This window comes from Haemaphysalis longicornis, unplaced genomic scaffold (genome assembly GCF_048455015.1).
Source record: "Haemaphysalis longicornis isolate Haplotype H1 unplaced genomic scaffold, Haemaphysalis longicornis Haplotype H1 scaffold_8, whole genome shotgun sequence".
Lineage (NCBI taxonomy): Eukaryota > Metazoa > Arthropoda > Arachnida > Ixodida > Ixodidae > Haemaphysalis > Haemaphysalis longicornis.
This window is the reverse complement of record NW_027526445.1, coordinates 124976726-124993258: the sequence shown is the minus strand read 5'-3', so window position 1 is coordinate 124993258 and position 16533 is coordinate 124976726. Positions and strand designations below refer to the sequence as shown.

Genomic DNA, 16533 nt, shown 5'->3' with positions numbered 1-16533 from the left:
CAACGTCACAACATGCGTTGAAAGTGTGAACCACGATTGACAGAGGATGGGTTGCCTCCTGCCCGTCGTAAATTCGGTACTCACCTCGCGCGCGGTTTGCGGGGACGAACAGCAAGTCACTTAACTCTGGCGCACAAGCCGATGGCTTTTAGCCACGCACACTGCACATACCCCATGCGAGGTTGAGTCGTACGTCGCTCGAGAAAGATTATCCAGACCATGGGAAGAACTATCCACCCGCAGAAGCACAACGTCGCATTTCATCGCGAAACAAAGGCGTCCACAACACACACACCATCGCCTCCTGTAATGCCAAACGCATCTCGCACTTCCTAATGGGAGTGGGTGGTACGCCTGCAGTGCCCACATGTCGCGAGGTGGGGCCCCAAGCTGAACCGGGATCACGGAACCGTAACTGACTTCTGGAGAGGTTTGTGCCTTGTTGCCAAGGCAACCGATGTTTGAGATTGTCAAAGAAATGGCGCTCGCTCCAGCGCTAGAAAGCTCAGAGCCGCGGAGGAGCACGTTTTGCCAACGTTGCCGCTCTCCACCACGCGTCGCCCCAAGCTGAACTGGTCACATGATTGAAGCGTTTTGTGCGCGGGTTCTCTATCGGTTTAATATGACTTTTTCACATGCCGCCGGCAGGAATTACCACCGCCGCAAAATAAGACCCGGCACCAGCGGGGCCACATCTGATACGGCGCTTTTTGGATAAACAGTGCGCGGTGCATCAAGGGAACGAGCGCACGACCCTCCCCGTGCGGCATAGAGATAATATACTCCTTGCGGCTGCGAGTTCGCCGCCGATAAAAAGTCATGTGCCGCCAGCAACGTACACCGCGAAAGGGCAAGGCCAGGCCGCCGCATACATGCGGCCAGATTTTTCGTTCGCTTTTCCAGCCTTGAGCAGAGTGCGGGATTCATGGTGTCAACAAAGCTTGCCCATAGCAGACGACAGTCTGAGCAGAGCAATAGCGGAAGTACGTCACCGCTGCGGAGCGCAGAATCATGGGAGGCAAAGCTCGCGCGCCGTCAACAGCGGAGAGTAAGTCGAAAGGAGGAGGAAACTCGGAGCGACGATAATGCGCGGTTTTTGATTTACGATTTCTCAGCTAATACTCATCGCTTTAACAAAATTCTTGCGGGAGGAGATTGCAAATACATTGCTTTATTTGGGTACATGTACATCCATGCATCGGCGGAAGGTATTTCAGGACCCCTTTAAGTCCGAGACCGTCAATCGAAGAGCCCCATCGTTGTCGGAATGTAACTGCGCGTTGACACTCAAGTGATAAAACCAAACGTAACAAGAGGCCCCACAATAACCGCCCAGTCATGTTTTATCATTTAAAGCGCAAACAGCTGTAACACAACAAGTAGACAACACGAGCGCTTTCTATCAACTGTATTTGCATGTTTGGCGACCGCGTTTGGCGGCCGCCAAACACAGAAAGAAGATTATGTGACGTCATACAAAAATCGCCGGAAAGGGGAGTCGCCACTGCTTCATATTTTTTTTCTTTAATGTTTCAAATATTAGCTTGAAGTTTGTGGCAAAATTGGTACCATGGTTATCGGGGCAAAGCAGCCTTTGACTGAACGAAGCTTGCGTATTGTCATCATGGCCCCGTTAAAGGTCCTGAAAGTGAAATCATTATTGTCCAACGCTTTGCTTCCTCCTCGCAACCTTAAATCGGTCGTCATCCTCTTCCCACGTGATAGATAGAAAGTGTTCATTGAACGGGTAATATTTACATGGCGAAGTTCTGCCTCTCAACAGTTGGTGGGTATGTACAGCCGCGAGCAAAAGTTTACGGACCAGGAAAATGCAAATTTTAGTTTTTTTTTCTCTTCTGGTAACACTCGGACAAACTGCCGTGTGCATGCGAGATGTTGTATAGTTACTGAAGTAATGAAAAATACTGCGCATAGTGCACCGGGCTGCCGTGCGACAAAGAAATAACCCAAATATGCTGCTTTCATGGTCCGTAAACATTTGCTCTTGGGTGTACATGGCCTAGCCTTGGGTCTACATGGCCTAGACTATGAATGGAACATAGTCTTTTCATCGCCTGTTGTTTCATAGACCTTCCTAATGCCTATGTTTACAAAACGCAAGTGATGGTTCATTGTTTGCATTATGTTATATGGCTTCCTGCAATGTGAAATGTAAGTGATTGTTTCATATGTTTGCCTGGTGTTCTATGCTTATTGTTTTCCTTTGTACCCACCTGCTAAAATTCCTCCATGCGATTACAGAACCAATAAATAAATAAATTATCTCATTGCCGCGTGACACGATCTGCTTCGCTATCCTTCTCCGCCTGTCTCTTTCGCGTCTCTCGACGGACGGAAAACCTGCGCACCGCTAGCCTTGAGCGCTGGCTCAGCCGGTTGCGAGCCGAAACGGCGGCTCGCTGACGCCGCCCGCATTTCGCCAAGTGTGAGTGCAGGAAGCAGTGTGGTTCGATGCCAGCTGCGTTAATCGCCTGGCAAACACCTGGCAAGCCGATCCCATTGCTGTTGCAGTGCCTCTACGTGTAGGCCATGGAAAGTTATTGCTCGCGAAGAACCTAAGCAATATGATAAAGGCCACCCATATCGAATGGAACAGAAACGACTTCACGATGAAGAATGGGATTTGGATGTGGGGTTTGTGATAGGTTGGGGCTTCGAAGATTTTCGTTAAAAAATTAAAAAAACACACCTCCGATGAAAGGAAATGAGTGTCCAAATCCTGACGTTCCAAACTTCATATTGCGTGTATCCTCTTTACCCTCACGGATTGTACGCGGGACAGTTGGTGCACATCGGAGCGATCAACAGCGCAGAAAGATAGGACGACTGGATAGCAACACTGTGCCTGAGTGCAATTCTGTCGTCCTGTCTTTCCTCTCGGTTAATCGCTCTTCAGCCAATCAGAACAAGAGTATAAGGGCACCGCTTTCAAATAAACGTCGAGGCTTCTGCCCGAACTGAATTCCCACGTTCAAGTGTTTGCCCGAACTGAATTCCCGCCAAAATTTCAGTTTGGAATTGAAGGTCAAATTGTAAGCGTGCTCAAGAACGCGAAAACAGCAGTGAAAATCGGTCGATAACGAATTTGCTTTTCACGTTTACTTAGCTAAAGCAGCGACTGATGACGAGTATAGGTGAGGAAGTTCGGGGTGAGGGCATGGATTGACGAAATGAGGGCATGGATATGAAATTACTTTGTGGCGATAATACAACGGTACATCAACAGGTCGGCTTTCGATGTCATGTCGGATGATGAAGAATGGCCTATGTATGTCGTTCAGCGTTGCTGTATAGTTCATTTGGTTGAAGCCCAAAGTTTCGTTACCATGATTTCTCGATCTGCGTCTTTCAAAATAAGTTGCTAACTGGCATATCTCAAATATGCGCCGTAAACCACGAATACATCTTACTGTATTTTTTTTCTTTGGGGGAAACTTTCAATTCAATAAGCAAAGGAAATTTTACAGTGTGACTGTGATTAAGCATGCACTTGGTGCGATGCTTTCAAGGGATTCGCTTGCTTCCAAGTGGCTGGGGGCACCATTAAATGCCAATCCGCAAAATTTACACCGGCATAGTAACTCCTCATTTCTCTTATTTACAAAATACCCCTCCGTTTTATTTGTTTCTGCTGTGCAAGCAATTATGCTCGACGTCCCTATAGCCAACGGTGGTCTTCACATTATTATGAGAGCAACTCGTGCCAAAAAAATGGTTTCGTAGGGGTTTCGCGAACAGCGTTTCGTTCTTACACCTAGTATTCTCGTTGAAGAAATAGCTTTTGTGGTTACAATGGGCGGGTTAGTTCCTCTGTAGAATAAAGGCAAAAAAAAGATAGAGAGCGCGCGAGCAGGCGATGTCACGAAACATCCCCTTCGCGAGGGGCACGGTCAAATGCAGAGCACTTTGGTGTTGCGACGTTGGTGTTGGATTGCGTCGCAGCACTGGTTGAAGGTCTTGATTCCATCCCGTACAACGCTGGCTCCGACGACAGCATCTGAAGAGAGCGCAGGCGATGACTGGATTGGAGCCCCGCACATACCCGATTTTATCTGGTTCGAAAGAAATTGACAGCGAGAGCGAACGCCGAGAACCGCCCCATCACGGCACGACCGCGCCACGACCACGTCACGACTACGTCACGACTATGTCACGATCACGCCACAACTGTTGTTGCTCCCGCGCCACACTACGACGCGTGCGCGCCCCACCTGTTGCTGAACGCGATTCGAGCACGCAGAGAACACGCGAGGAGCAGCGGAGAGCAGGCGAGGAGGAGTGGGGGAGAGGGCGCACCTGGAACGGCTGTTGCGGACGCCGAGGCCCGCCGACAACGCCGGGTGACATCGTGAGTTAAAGAAATGGTCTGCATTTAAAAAAAAAAAAAAACACGTCGAAGCTGTGGCTAAGGGCTGCGGAGCCCACGGATGAGGGTGCGATCCCGGCCGCGGTGGCTGCTTTTCTGATGCATGCGGAAAGCGAAAATTCCCGTGAGTCAAGATTTCGGCTTACGTTAACGATCCTTGGTCAAAGCCCTCCTCTACAGCGCGCCTCATAGCACAGGTGCAGCTTCGGCTCGTCAATCCCCACAGCTACCCAAAAGTCGAAGCTAAGCCAAAGGGAAAAGGAACATGTGAGAAAAAAATTAGGCACCGGCGAGATTCGAACTCACGATCTCCTGTTTACTAGACAGGCGCTTTAACCAACTAAGCCACGGCGCCGACAATGAAGCAGGGCAACCGGCAAGATGTAGAACCAGTCTAGATGTAGAGCGGTCCCTTCGCGTATGCTTTAGCGGAGTACGCTGCCAGTAAAAAAAAAAAGGGATACTCTGCGGAATACTAATTTCTGTGATGCCAGCCACTGCCGATTTGCACTTCCTCGCCGGGTTCGTACTTGGTACCCACGTAAAACTGCGCCGGGCATGCTGACTGCCGAACGGAAATCACCTTAACAAAATTGGACAGAATCAGAGCAACCTGTTGCACCTATTGAATCATGGTGACAACGGTCACAAAGTTAAATTTCAGGGGATATTCCGCGGCAAGGCTACACCCGGGCTATCAGGCGCGGCTTAGTAGAGGCTTCCGCGTTAATGGAACCTGCAACACATTTTTTAACTTTTCCGAAATAATAAATACTTGCAGGAAGTCGTCAACCAACACCTCCAGTACTTAGATTAGGGGGTCGCAAGGTACCTCAGCCAAACATTACTGCTCTATGCCCATCAGATAACTTGTAAACTCGCTCAAAAGATTTTTCTCTCTTTCCCTGTCTTGGCGTTCTTCGATCGCTGGATTACGTCACTAGAGCAGTGTAGTGGCTATTGGCTGGCTTTCCCTGAGCTGAAGCAGTGAACGCCTTCGATAGCCACTTTAAAGAGAAAGCCACCAAAGCAAAGCAGAAACAGAAGGCATATACCTGCTGCGACGAGCAAATCACGCAGTGCCGCTCCGTGCTGGCGATAACTGCAGCTTCCGCAGTGCTTCCAGGCGCGAAGGAAAGAGTGAAAGCGTTTATCGGAAGTGTTGCAGAGTCCTTTTAATTTTTACCGCCTGGGGGTCTCCTTCTCCTCTTCCTCGTCATTCATGCGCGTACTCTACCGTATACCAACCGGACCGTGAAGCAACACTCGCAACTCGGTATCCACATTCAGAAGACCACAAAATAGGCCGTAGTTGCTCCAACCAGTGCAAGCACCACCATTATGCAGCAAATCGTAACCGATAGCACCATAGCGAGATTTCTAAACGTACACAAGCGCGATCAGGAAATACGTCTGCAGAAATAATGATCGACACATCCTGGCATCTCCCGGGTAACGGTTTGAAAATACCCCCCTTGCTACGCATAGAAACTTGAAAAACGCGTTCACCTCAAATAATGAAAACTTTGTTGAGAAATGTTTTTTGATGCATACAATATCAATATGCTCAGCGCCTATTCTATGCGCTGCCTTACGGCCTTATTTATGTGTTATACATGACATTGCACAAAAAATTTTTTAATGCGCACGCGTTTAATATTTTTCTGTATAATAGCATGGGTAAAGCAGCATTCGGGCTGCTGGGCAACTCTTAATATAGGCATTGACCATAAGGATCGACTGACTAGAAAGCCAGAAAAAAAACATGGAAATAGCACGGCGTCCACGCAATGACATTATCAAGGCGACATGCTTTTCTAAACATTGTCTAATATTGGCCTTCCAGAACTTGGCCAATTGTCGGCCTGTCCCCTTTCCGAAACGCCAGTCAATAATGGCGGTCGGGGTATTGTCAAGCCCGAACACATTGGCCACTGATGATTTGCCGTGCTTGGGCTTGCTACTTTCTGCTGCTTGGGGGACATACCGCGATTTTCCGCGCACTAAGTAAACGCATCTACGAACCATCGAAATGTATACCGATACGTGGCAATTACCAGATAAAGGTATACTATTGTACTCCTTCTGTGTGGTCGACGCGTGTATTCTCTTATCTAGAACCGTTCCTTTTTTTCCGGTTTGCGAGTAACCGTTTTGACACAACGGAAGCGCGGTTCCGCGAACGCGCCATGTGTTCGGAGGTCTTATCAGAACTTATCGGTCGACCAACTGGTCTATGAGGAAATGCATTAGTTTCTTGACAGGACGCCGACCCACAAAAAAAGCTTTCGGTTTAAAAAAAAATGGAAGACTCATTCAGCTAATACAACTAGTGGGGTGGGACGTACACACCACATACCTAAACACTAAACAAGCTGTGTGGTCTGTGGAACACCAGGGCCTACGAGGTAAAGAGGCCTCGAACGCGGCTACCCGAGAGCTTACCCGCCAGAAACCTCACGCAGGTTCTCCCGGATCGGAGAGTAGAAAACCGCTTTCCCAGTTTACGGAAATCGTTAAACATTACTGAGGAAACTCGCAGCCACTTGCAAGGGGACGGGGCAAAGCCGACGAGCGAATACTACAGCCCCTGCACACGAACACATTTATGTGCCCTGCGGTAGCGAAGCATTTCGACCCTAAAACAGATTGGCAGTGCCCGCTATGCGGGGAAAATCTCCGATATCGTTCACATGGTGTGGGCATGTCAGAAAATTCCTATTTTGCCCCCCCCCCCCCCCCTCCTCAACCCTTACGCTACCAGGGAGGCGTAGGCGGCAGCCCTGCTCTGTTGCTCGAGGCCATGGAGTCCCAAAGGGATCTAGCTTAACAAGCGAGAGTGGCGGCCTAGACCAATTCGGTCCCGGAATAGGCACTGCAGCTGTGACGTGGGCCAAGGGCCCTTACTCGCTCTTACTCTTTTCATAGAAGAAAGCCCGAGAAGCAACTCGCAGGACACCGTTTGTCCACGTGGCTGCACGATCACCGATCACCCTGACCACCTACATCTTAAAATGCATAAAGAGGGTAGGCGCCTCCTCTTCTCCCACTCATCCTAGATTTCACCTGCTGTCAAGGCACCCCCATTCGACAATATCAAACCAGTGAAGTTTCTACGCTAGCTATAACGCATCCTACGAGGGGTCTATGCTCAGATCCTCCACGGCAATGTCGCCATGTGGCTGGTTCCCAAATACACGTCATGCGCTGTGGGAATTCGAAGCCTTATCTCTCCTCTTCCGCCAGCCAAAACACACGTTACCTTGACCTCTTCACACAGCCATGTGGCTGACTTCCGCAACAGCCCTCAGTCAGCTCTGAAATGGGCGAGCAGAGAGCATAGGGATGTAACGGCAAGGAAGGCTATAGATCAATTTATTTCAATAATTTTTTTTCTTTTTTACCTCTACTTACCGGTGACGTACTGTTGAGGAAAGCGGCAGATTTCTTCCTTGACAACGGTCACTCCTTATTCCACTAAAGTGTATGCATGATATTCCTTTTTTTTTGCGTCTTACATATCGCTTTTTTTACGTCTTACATTTTCCGTCTTACATATCGCTCGTTCTGTCTTGGAGTGCGTGTCCGATTCGGTAGATCAGATGGCCCTAATACAAATTGACCTTGCAAAAGCTTTTGATCGGGTTTCTCATGATTTCTTATTCGCACTTCTGGCAGCAGTCAACTTAGGTGATGTGTTATATAAGGGCATCAAGCTGTGCTATGATCGGTGCAGTACACAGCTTATCGTCAATGGTATTCTGTCTGAGCCGATTGCGATCAAGTCGTCTGTCAGACAAGGTTGCCCCCTGTCACCATTGCTGTTTGCATTGTACCTCGAGCCTCTTTGTCTCAGCATTCAGCAGAGTCAAAGAGTAAAAGGTTTTTGCTTACAATCGTGCGAAGTTAAGGTGCTTGCTTATGCAGATGATGTAGCGTTTTTTTGTGCTGACAAAAGGAGTGTCCAGGAAGCCCTTACACTGACTAAGCAGTTCTGCGATGTGTCTGGAGCGGATGTTAATATGGAAAAAACTAAGGGATTTTGGATCGGACAATGGGGAACAAAACCATCTACATTCGCTGGTATTATTTGGGATAGCGCCCCACTTCAGTACCTCGGCGTGCCGTTACATCAAATACGGAACACAGGGCCTCATTGGTCATCAGCGCTCACGCAAGTTAAGCGCGCATCGCAGGCATGGAATGGGCGAGACCTCTCTGTGTTTGCACGTGCAAGAGTGTGTAACGTCTCCCTTGCCACAAAGCTCCTTTATGTGCTTCACTGTGCGCGAGCAAAAGTTCAGGCCCTACATAGAGTTTTTGCAACATTTGTGTGGGGATCTCAATGGGAACCTATGCGCAGGGACAACTTGTTTCTTCCTTTAAAGGCAGGGGGTGTTGGGCTCATGCATTTGTTTGTGCACCAACTTGTGTCTCGTTTTTTCTTCTACAAATTGGTTGATCACCAACTTTTACTGACTGTACTTCAGCAGCGCATAAGTTTTCATTTGCCTTTTTTGCTTGTATGTACGGGCGAGGTCAATACGAAGCCTCCATGGGGATTTCTCAAAGAGGTCGTGGAGTCATTTAACTTTCTTACCGCGCGGTTTTCCTTGGAATATCTGTTCAGCATGTCAAGGAAAACTATGACGAACACTCTTATTGAAAGTCTATTCCCGGTGCCTGTTTATCGCCAGCCTTACTTAGGCCACCAGAAAAGCAATGTTTTAAAACGCGTAATGAGCATGTGTATCCCGCCAAATGCAAAAACATTTTTCTTCAAGCTTCATTCTTCCACACTCCCAGTTAAGACATGGCTGCGCGAAAAAGGAATGTCTATTCCTTGGTCGGACAATTGTCGCCTCTGTAATCAACCAGAGACAATTGATCATTGTTTTGTGTTGTGCCTGGACGCTGTGTTCTTCTGGGACGTTTTGCAGCGGACACTAAAAAAGGACATCGACATCACCCCGTACACCATTCGCTTCCTGCCATTTGAAGATGTTAATCGGGTGCCATATGACGTTTTCGTTCTCCTAGGATTGTTTAGCTTGTGGAAGTGCCGTATGACTGATCGGCATGCGGAGCCCCCTAGGCCGACCAAGTGCATTTTTCGGGAACAGGCGGCGTTGGTGCGGAGCGTTTATGCTGCGCAGAGTGACCCACCAGAGTGGCTGCCTCTTTTGGATGCGTGCGTTTGCTTGCCTGTGTTTTGATCTTTGTTCGACTGTCTGTTAGTGCTTAAATTGTGTGTTAAGTGTCTCGTCTTTTGAAGTTTTCTAACATTTCCATGCATTAAAGAAAAAAAAAGTCTTTGTAGTGTAGAGGATCCGTCTTAGTTTCTAGATCCCAAGGTCAGTGGTTCGAGACCGCCTCTTGCCTCGGTTTTTTTATCTCTAAATTGAACTATAATTTTCATGCCTTAGGTTAGTTTTGGCGTTTTAAATGATTTATTGGTGTGCGCTAGGTTACCTTATGTTATGTCTAGGTTAGGTTGCCTAGCTTTACGTTATCTAGAGCGATGTAGTGCCAGACGCGGCAATTTTGTCACAAAACGCTGGTGGACGTCGATATAGTCGAGTGCTTATAATACCGTCGGACGGCACTCTAGGCACGGCCAATAAAAAAACTAGCAGTGGCTTAGCTCGGCTATGCCAGGATATACGTAGCGTGAGCTAAGGTTCAGCTGGTTATTCTTAGGTTTCCTGGTTGCCTAGGATTAGCTGATTATCATGCTTACTGCTGCTTATCATCCAATCCAAATCCAATCCAATCCAGTCATGGGGGCGGGGGCTCCGGCGCGCCAGCTCTGCGCCGTGAGACGTCACTGCTCCTCGCGCATGCGCAGCACAGCTCTCCAGGAGCCACGCGAAACTGCTCAACCTAGGCCAGTGTAGCTCACGCTACAAAAACACATCTGTGGTCGGAGAGGACTTGGACAGAGGTGCGCACAGTAGCAACCCCCTCCTCGTCCTGCTGTGTAATCTCCATGTTTGCAGAGAGAATTAGCGTTTAATCGTGCAAACAGGGGTCGTTTAGCCGTCACTCGGTAGGGTGGGTTCGCCTCAGTCCAGGTACCCTTGGGCCTTGGCTGCGACCTTGGCACGCCATAAAACAAAACAAAAAAAATGTGTCATTGTTGCTCCTTTCTCCGTGCACATACCCACTTGGGGGTATTGATCAGGAATCGGTAGTTTTGAGGTGTAAATAGCCCGCTTTGCAAAATGCATAAGAATGTGAATTCAAAACGAAAAAGTTGAAAAATAATGCATGTCGCTGGACACCGGAGCGTGGTAGCACATGAGTGGAACAGGTGCAGTGACCAGCCGCGCAGAAACCTTATTGCAAGGAAGCTGGGCATGTGCCAGTCTACTTGCTGACGTAATTCGCGCCGTAATAAGCAGAAACGGAAGGTATGAAAGAGACGCATACACTGTGTAGCAGACAAGAAGGCGGATGAAGTAACTCACGCATAAGGACAATGAAAAGAAAAAGAAAAAAAAAGCTGTGGTTGATTCCTCTGTCATTGGAATCAGTAAAACACGAAAGTGAAATGTGCAGCGAAATCTGTAGCTGAGCATGATTTGCGGGTCGGCGGCTGTCTTGTGGGTGTGCTTGGATAGCGACGTCCTGCTGCCGGGTCGCTTCGGCAAAGGTGTACTGGCGTCATTTCCGTGACGGATATGACGTCATTGAAATCATGGGCTATCGCGGCATAAACCACTTTCGTGTTAAAATATAAAACCCGAAAACGAACAACCCTAAATATAACGTACTCTGTAGAACTAAAAGTTGCTTCCCCGCAAGAAGACCCTGTGTGCTGGGGTGCACCCTTTACAGGCCGCTTGCTTTGTTGACTGGCGTCACTTCCGTGACGGATATGACGTCAGCGAAATCTTGGTGTATCCAGGAATAAAACACTTTCGTGTTATAAAAGAGACCCGGCTACGATAGCAGTAAATTTGTTAGACAGTATCGCCATGCTTCTGCCTTCAAAGTACGTAGGCAGACTTAAGTGCCCAAGGAATTTTTTTTGCCAGGCTATTTGCGAGCCGCATTAATTGAACATATTTAAAAGAAAATAGGAAGAGTTTCGGTTTGTTCAGTGAGTGAGTGAAAAACTTCATTGGGACAAGAGCAAGTGTTATACTCCTTCAAGTAATTATGCTGGTGGGTCACGCGGGCATCACCTGGTTTACCGCCAGTCAAGGCATAATAATTCCAATTTCAGGAGTTTAACTCGCCGAAGTTATACACGCCTGGGCTATGAGGCGCGCATAGCGGAGTGCTCCTCCGGATCAATTTTGACGCCCTGGGGATCTTTAATGGGCGCTGAAATCGCGAACGGCGTTTTCGCTTCTCGCCTCTATCTGAAAAGCAGCGGTTGTGATCAAACCGGCGTCCTTCGGCTTAGCAGCACAACGCCTTAGCTTCTGCGCCAGCGCAGCGGGTCATGGAATAATATTGAGCCATTGTCAAATCGCGTGATGACTGAATATTCTGCATTGTGGAACAGCTTACATCGTCGATTCCCGTCGCGTGTCCGCGACCTTTCACAAATTTAAACTCAATAACCACGCCCCCAAAGCCCTGATGCTTGGTTTCCGGATATACGACGAGCTTTAGCCTCGAGGCACCTTTTGCGATGCCCCAGGTTACTTTTTTTTTGGCAGTGAGAATATGTCTGGCCTAGGGATGTCCTATTTCCAAACTGTTGTTCGTAGAGTGTGTGTAGTTCGCAAAGCATCGGCCACCTTATGGGACTTAGTGCCGGCGTCTGATATTGAGATATTGTGTGCATTAATATGACAACGGGCATGTATACGTAATTCTGACAGTGTGTCATTGGGTTTAGTGAAAAGCACGCCGATCGCTTGCTTACATGCGCTGCTGATGGGGGCATCAACCTCTTTTTCTTTGGGAAGCCTCAAAGTTAGGTGAAGAGCCACTAAGACGATAAGGCTAACGACGAAGGCCTACACGAGGCGCTACTGTTTGGCGAGCCCATAGCATATCTGCTATTGAGTGTCTGCAGTCTGCTCTTCGCCGCGGCCCGTACGAACAGCTTGCGGCCGATATTCGCCAAGAGTATGACTTCCTAGTAAAGCATGGGCACAATATTATTTTTCAATGGTTCCCAAGCCACTGCGATATTTCTGGGAATTAATGGGCAGACAAAGCGGCTCATTATGCCCATGGAAGTGCCCAGTTGTCCGACATCATGTTATCGCGCCATGATGCTGCAAGGTCACTGTGCTCCATCGCCCGTAAAATTACGCTTACTGTTTGGAATACGCCAAAGTTTTCAAACTCCCGCCTGTGCCTGCTCGACCCCGACCTGCAGCGCCACTTACCCATTAACATGCCACGCAGACTGCGCAGACTGTTTTGTGTCACAGGCGTTGCCCATCACACTCACAAAAGGTCATAAAAGCGTTACTTAGTTTTTAATGGAGAGCATTTCTTTAACTCACGATGTCACCCGGCGTTGGCGTGCCTCGGCGTCCGCAACAGCCGTTCCAGGTGCGCCCTCTCCCCCACTCCTCCTCGCCTGCTCTCCGCTGCTCCTCGCGTGTTCTCTGCGTGCTCGGATCGCGTTCAGCAACAGGTGGGGCGCGCATGCGTCGTAGTTTGGCGCGGGAGCAACAACAGTTGTGGCGTGATCGTGACGTAGTCGTGACGTGGTCGTGGCGCGGTCGTGCCGTGATGGGGCGGTTCTCGGCGTTCGCTCTCGCTGTCAATTTCTTTCGAACCAGATAAAATCGGGTATGTGCGGGGCTCCAATCTAGTCATCGCCTGCGCTCTCTTCAGATGCTGCCGTCGGAGTCAGCGGCAACAAATTAACGTAACCCAACCTACTTAACGTCGTGCGCCCCCCGAAAATGCTCTGCATTTGACCGTGCCCCTCGCGAGGGGGATGTTTTTCTGTTGGAGGTGGAGGAGGACAGTAACTTTCCAGTGAGCGACATTTCGGCGCATGTTTTTTTAAAGGACACAGGCTTGTCTGAACGATTGTAGACACACCGTGTACCATTGTTCCTTCGCCATTTGGTTTATTTAACTTTTCCGTTTATAGGCTTTATTATCGCCCATTGTTTTTTTTTTGTACTTACCTTTAATTTTTCTTTTCTTACTCCTCGAGCTCTATTCCCCGTCTTTTCAATACCCTTTCTTTCTCTATAAATGGCTCGTTCCCCACTTCCCATGCGTAGGGTAGCCAACCGGATTGTAACCTGGCTAACCTCCCTGTCTTTTACGCATTGTATTGTCCTTAACCGTATCCTTATCTGCCCTATCCTTACATTTGTGGCATTTGTCATAATATTGCCCTGCCTAGCAGTAACCTGGTTTGGGTACGAATTCGTCTGAAGAAGTCGCCATACGACGAATTGCCTCTTATTGAGTGACGGGTGAGCGGGGGAGGGGGGGGGGGGCGTTTTAGACGGTAGTGATTTGCAATGCCCAACGATAGGAGCGAATGGGCGAATGTGGTGTTAGGGTCGATGTCTGCTCGGTCGGTGAATCCTCTAGCAGCATCGTGTGCGCTCTCTTTCCCAGTCAGGCCGCAGTGGCCAGGGGCCCATATCAGGTAGATTTGTACAAATATTATTGTAACCTTAAAGGGGCCCTAAATAGGGTTTTCGAAGGGTATAAGGTCTGAGCCTTTTGCCTTTTACTAGGGCCTCAAAGGACTGTGGAAGCTACGAGCTGATAAGCACGGAGAAAAAAAAAACCTCCGTCGCATGCCCCCGCGCGAGGGGCACGAGTAAATGCAGACAGAGCATTGGGGGTGGTCACGTGGCGTAGGTTGTGGTAGTTGGCGGTGGTAGTTGCAGTTGTTGTTGTCGTACGGGTGCGTCGACGGCGCTTGAAGGACAAGTACGACGCGAGGCGTTTCACGAGGCGTTGGAGCACGGGGAGTTTGCGAGCTTGGACGAGTTCCTGCGCGCCTTCGACGTGCGGTCCGGGGAGGAGCACTCGGGAGATTCTGCGGGCTGGCGCGTCGCGTCCGTGCGTGCTTCACGCGAGGACCCCCGCCGAGAAGCGCGTGAACGCGTTCAACCCGTGGATCGGAAGTGTTCTCAACTCCAACATGGACCTGCAGATCATCCTCGACCACTACGCGTGCGCGTCGTACGTCGTCGACTACGTCAACAAGGCCGACCGCGGCATCTCGTTCTCGTAACGCGGGGTCCGCCGCTCGCCACCGACGTTTCGAAGCCGTGTGCCGTGTCTCGCTCTCGATTCGATGGATCCGCAGCTCGACGCTGACGACGGGCGGCGGCCTCTCGTTCTCGACGCTCGGGATCGGCCGCTCGACGCTGACGCTTCGCCGCTGCCTTAGCGCGCGCAGTAGAGGGAGAGGAGGTAGCACCTGCTGCTGCAACGCCTCTTTCAGCGCCGGAGCACGCGCATGCGCGCCCGCACCTGTTGTTGAGAGCGAGGAGGAGCGGGGGAGGGGCGCACGTGCTGGCTGGCTGCGGACGCCGATCGCCAACGGACGGGTGACATTGTGAGTTAAAGAAATGCTCTGCATTTAAAACCTAGAGACACTTCTAAGGGCCATTGCGAACCGAGTTACGCGCAGCCATTGGCTCGGCTCGGTGGTTCGTCCAGCTTTTCATCTTTATCAGCCGGCGCGCATGCTACGCCTACTACCTGAGCTGCGTGGCACTACTTTTCGCGTCGGCCGTGCTAGGCGTTTGAAATCCACATAAAGGGGCCGCAAACACAACATGCTCGCTCACCACAAGAATTGAGGGTCCGTCTTGCATTTCTTGCATACAGCGCTTTCGCGGCGAACGGGTGCCTCCGAGGCCGGGTCGCGCACATTCGGTCACCGCTTTATGAAGCCGCGCCGACGACGATCCCCAGGCTCCAGCGCAACCTTTCGCCGCACTATCAGCCCCTTTCACGCATCTGTAAACTGATTTTCAGCCATAGTCAGGATCTGGCGGGTGACGACGAGTTTTAGCTGCTGCGAAGCGCCCCGATTCGTGTGCGGTCCTTGTCCACCGTGCATGCAGACGCTTCGAGCGATCACGCGCGTAGCGTTTGTGCCTGCAGAAGACGCTCCGTGCATGCCGACGCTATTCATATTTTGTAAACGACGCGCTTTATCAACAATCTTAGCTGAGCTCGTGTGACGGATGGCGACAATCGACAATCGTCCCTACAAGGATACGCCGTACAAGACGACGCTACCCGAACTGCCGAAACCCCGGCGGCTTCAAACAGAGCCGGGAACAGTGATTGGCCGCAGCATTTCATGGAACCCGCCAACAGTAGCGATGTAGTCATCAGTGCCTGCTGCGTCATAGAGGCTACTTCAGAGGCAAAAAGCTACGCCAAAGCTCGGTTGAATGGTGGCGAGAATTCACACGTAAACAAAGAAAGAAGAGAACACTGATCAAGCGACAGCGCGCTTCAAATCGCGGCCTATTTAGGGCCCATTCAAGTTATATAATATTATTCTTTATATCAATTCATCTGCTCCTCAGTCCTGCCAACAATTACGACCACCACTTCTCGGGTGATGAAGTATATTAAGGTATGTCACCACCTTTGGAAAGACGTTTAAAAAAATACAATCTTTTTCTTCTTACATTTTGACAACCCCCAAACATTCTAAAATGTTTTGCAGACAGAATCACGTCTTATCTCAGTTAGTTGAAAAGTTATAGCCAATTTTCTAACCGCTCGTGGATGGTTTTGAAACCGAAACTAAAGTGGTGCAGTGAAAGAAAGTGATAACGCAGAGAATATCAGCAGCGTACGTTAAACATTTTCTCGTGTGGTTTAGTCTGATACGTAAGAGAATATTGAACAACATTTTTTGAGTATTCCGCTTTTCTTAACATTGCTTTAAATTTCTGTCAGGGGATGCGTGACTCCACAAGCTTCTCTGTTGTTTATTTTGCGCGCGCGTTATGCTCCTGCTGTGAATGCTACTAGGCTCGTCATTTTTATAAATATTATTCTTGGCAGAAGCAGTAATAACATAGACAGAAAGTTTCAACAAAAAAGGCGTAGTAAAGTCCAGGACAAGAGGTGACAAAAGCAGAAGTTTCGTGACAATTGGTACAGAGTGAATGCTCCAATCGAAGACCATGTGGGCGTGAATGTATCGGTTAGTGCTGCAAAGC

General features: G+C 49.4%; 1 non-coding gene across 1 annotated transcript; it reads right to left on the bottom strand.

Annotated features, from left to right (window-relative positions):
* Positions 1–4668: 4668 nt before the first annotated feature.
* Positions 4669–4742, bottom strand: Trnat-agu (transfer RNA threonine (anticodon AGU)). The gene has a single exon. It is a non-coding gene; the product is annotated as a tRNA-Thr (tRNA).
* Between the last annotated feature and the right edge of the window lie 11791 nt (positions 4743–16533).